The sequence below is a fragment of the Myotis lucifugus genome, unplaced genomic scaffold (assembly GCF_000147115.1).
Source record: "Myotis lucifugus unplaced genomic scaffold, Myoluc2.0 scaffold_11387, whole genome shotgun sequence".
NCBI lineage: Eukaryota > Metazoa > Chordata > Mammalia > Chiroptera > Vespertilionidae > Myotis > Myotis lucifugus.
Window position 1 is genome coordinate 1 of NW_005882435.1, and position 3,929 is coordinate 3,929.

The 3,929-nt window shown below is 58.1% G+C and overlaps 1 pseudogene; it reads right to left on the reverse strand.

The window, feature by feature from the left end:
* Positions 1-166: 166 nt before the first annotated feature.
* On the reverse strand, positions 167-3,727 carry LOC102420871 (annotated as a pseudogene).
* Positions 3,728-3,929: the final 202 nt, after the last annotated feature.

A 3,929-nucleotide genomic window follows, 5' to 3' on the forward strand; every position in this document is an offset into this window, starting at 1 on the left:
AATTAATACATAAATTTACTATAATCCCAATAAAAATAAGAATAAATCCATGTTTTTGAAGTCATAAATGTTTGCAGGTTAAAATTACTTATGCAAGTATTGTCTACAAGTTCCCAGCAAAAGAGCAATAATAGAGAAGTATGCGCAGAAAATGAAGAGAGCAAACTTAAATTTCACAAAGGGTCTGAGTAGGACCTCTGGTTACTCATGAGGCCTCCGTGGTCCCACTGAGACTCTCCCAGGTGGGCACTGAGGGCCTGGAGGCCTCCAAGGGGCACAGGGCCTTGCAGAGTAGTGCCCACAGGTGGGGACACTTCTCACGACAGTAGAGTGTCCAGTGGGACGGCACTGTCACTCACAGCAGGCCCCACCTTGGCCAGAGTAACTACCTCTCTTGCTCTGAAAAGGCTCAGGGACACATCTGTGAGGGTGAGGGCTTCCATCCAAGGGGCTCTGGAAATGAGCAGCTGAGGGAGTATCCCCCTGTCCTCTCTCCACCTCTGTGGCCTCTCCTCCTCCCTCAGCCTGGGCCCCTACATCTCCCTCTGCTATGACCACCCCACCTGTCACCTGCCTCACTTCCCCCTCTTAGGCTTGACTCTGTAGTGGGGGAGAGGTGAATCCTCAGAGACTCTGGAGGACTGTGGTCCCACTTAAATCTCTCCTAGAATCCCTGACCATCCCCCCCTCCCCACCCGGACAGAAGCCTGTCCTTAAGTGTCAGGGTGGCATTAGGTCCTCTGAGAGACCAAGAACTGCCCTGGGGTGGTCTAGCTGCCTCTGAGCTTAGGGGACCCAGTGGTTCATCAGCTGTGGACATGGGCCCTGTGGGTGGGGGGCTGGGTCCCAGAGGTTCCTGGGAAGGAGGACAGAAGTGGGTGAGGAACTCAGACTGACCCTGGACTCCCCACCTCACTCAGATTCCCCTGCATCTGCCCTGCGGCCCCTCAACCCTCCCACTGCCCACCTGGCAACTTCAGGATTCAGGGGAAGTTGGGGTGGGGCTCTGAAGAGCAAATGTCTTCTGGGTGACCATCCCTAGTGCACCCCATTCCCTTCCAGCCCATGATCCTTCTGGAGACAGGACCCTGAGCTGACAGCTCAGCAGACATGGTCAGGGACCCTCACCTGAGACCAGGAGCTCCAGGGGCTCACTGGGGAGTGACAGCAGGAAGGGGGAGGAGCTGTGTGAGCTGTAGCACCTGTAGGTGCCCCCGTGGGCTGAGGTCACAGGACTCATGGAGAACTCTGCCTGGAACCGCTGAGCTCGGTGCTCTGATCTCAGACGCAGGGGGGGATCGGCTGCCCCCTCCTTGGACAGAAGGAACGTGTCCCTCAGGCTCCGTGACTGACACAGCAGGGTCACCTTCTATCTCACTGAGGCCACCCTGGGGCCTGGCTGCACCGAGAGGGAGGGTGTGTCAGAGAGCCATCCTAGAGAGAGAGAAGGAGGGTGAGGGCTGCCTGCCCACCTTGTTCTGACCTGAGAGTCACCAGGCCTCTCTCTGAGGACCCTCCTCTCTATCTGTCTCTGTTTCTCTGAGTCTCCCCTCTCGGCCTGTCTCTGTCTGTCTCCCTCCCTGGGACCCTATACTTTCATTCTGGCCTCACCACCTGAGACCCCCAGCAGGGCGTGTGCAGAGTCTGGTCCCTGACGGAACCCACTGGCTCCTCACCTGCCACCAGAATGTCCAGGAGGTCACTGGGGGCCGACCACTCAGAGGAGAGGTTGTATCCACCGTAGCATCTGTACCGGCCCCCGTGGGAGCTGCTCACAGTGTCCACGGAGAAGTGACCTTGGGGCTGCAGGACAAGGCTCTGGGGGAGGTCCCGTCCCCCCTCCTTGTGCAGAGCGAATCTGTCATAGTCCACATCAGAGCGACACTGGAGGGTCAGGCTCTGTCCAAAGGCCATGATCTGGCCCTGCTGGGTCAGGAGGGAGGGCTTCCCAGACTCACCTGGGGAGACCAGACACGAGTTATAGGGGCTGCTCCTCCCATAACCTTGTCTCCTGGGCTGGACCCCAGTTCTCACTGTCTCTCTATGTGTCTCTGGTCCAGGAGCCACTGTGCTCCCTTCCCCTCCCCCTCTCATGTGGGTCTCCCCTCACACTAAGGATGCCCATATGTGTATGTTGAGTCAATCAATTAATGGAACAATAATGGGACTCACCTGAGACCAGGAGCTCCAGGGCATCACTGGGGTGTGACCACACCTGGGGGCTGTACCTGGAACAGCCATAGCATGTGAAGGTCCACCTGTGACTGGGGGTCACAGGGCCCACAGGGAACAGGGCCTGGTACTTCCTGCTGGGCTGTGGCTGTGAGTCCTGGGCCCAGGAGATCCTGTGATCTCCTTCCTTAGTCAGAATGAACCTGTCAAATCCCTGCCCTGAGCCACAGTGGAGGGTCACGTTCCCTCCTGAGGTCACAACAAGGCTGGGCAGGGCTGAGAGGCTGGGTTTGCTGTAGGATCCTAGGAGAGGAGGAGGCAGCGTGTTAAATGGGCTCACACCTCCCTCATGTCCCCCAAGAGCTGGGCTGTGAGAGGGAGACACCCTGAGAGCAGACCCCCTTCCTGAGGGCAGAGCCTGAGGCTGGGACCCCTGAGTGTCCTCTCACCTGTCACCACCAGCTCCAGGGGGTCACTGGGCTCTGACCTGCCATCAGGGCTGAAAGAGTAACAGCGAAATATCCCAGCATCACGCTCCGTCATGTGTGGGATGGAGAACATCACCTTGTCCCCAGGCTTCTGTGGCTTCTCTCTTTTCCACGGTGCTGGGCTTCCCTCTTTATCCAGACGGTACTCCTCAGCCTCCTGGGTCCCCTGACACCAGATGGTCACGGGGCTCCCCAAGGGAATCACAGGGCCTGGCTCAGCCCTGATGGTGGGTTTGGGGAGGGGCCCTGGAAGAAGCCAGTAGCTGGGTTTAAGACATTCCCACCCTCAGTCCCAGCTGTCAGGCCAGGACCTTCCCAGATGTTCCCCATCCGTCAGCCCAGAACTGCTGTTCTCCATCCCCAGCTTCCCATGGGGTGGCCCCTCATCCCCAGGGAGGAGTGGGACCTGGGACACCTGGGTGACTTACCTGCCTGCACTGGGGTCCTGAGGCCCACACTCAGCCCTGGAAGAGAGTCCCTGTGAGAGATTTTCCCTGATCCCTGAGCAGCACCCTCCTCCCCATGAGCCTCCTGAGTCCTGGGGTCCTGACAGACCAGGGCTCCCCTCCCTCCCTCCCATCTCACCGAGGCTGAGCAGGGCCATGAGGGTGGGGGTCATGGCGTCTCCTCTCTTTACACCTCACTGTGCAGATGCAGGAGGCCACAGTGTCCTAAGAACAGACAGACAAGTGTGGCCCCTGTGAGGCTGGCCCTCCCAGTGACAGGGTTCTCACCTCAGCAGCCCCACAGGAAGGGGAACATTTCCTTCCCAGAGGCCTGCATCTGGTTTTCCTGGTAAAGCAGAAAATAGACCCGGAGCCTCCTGGGACGCCCCATCCAGCTGAGGTGGCCTAGGGCACGTCCTTCCCTGTCAGAGCCTCCCCTACAGGGTCTCCTTCCTCCTCAGCCCGTCCATCAGCGCCTCCCTGGGGTCCTCACCATGGACAGTGCCACCCGGGCCCTGGAGACGCTTCAGGAAGATGTAGGTCCCTGTGGCCTGCAGAGCTCAGATCAGCAGGGACAGGCTCACACTCCAACTGTGCAGCTCAGGGCGATGTCCCTGTGACAATGAGCACAGAGGAGAAATACAGGAAAATACGGGAAGGAAACACGTCATTCTCCTGGCCCTGAGTGTGGCTTTCTTTCTATCATAGGTGCCCTCATGGACTTCTCTTTTTTTTCTTAGCACAGCATGTACCACACTGTCCTGGGGACAAGCTTCTGAGTCATTTTTTCTTCCTCAGTACCCCTTGTTTCCTGTGTTAAAAG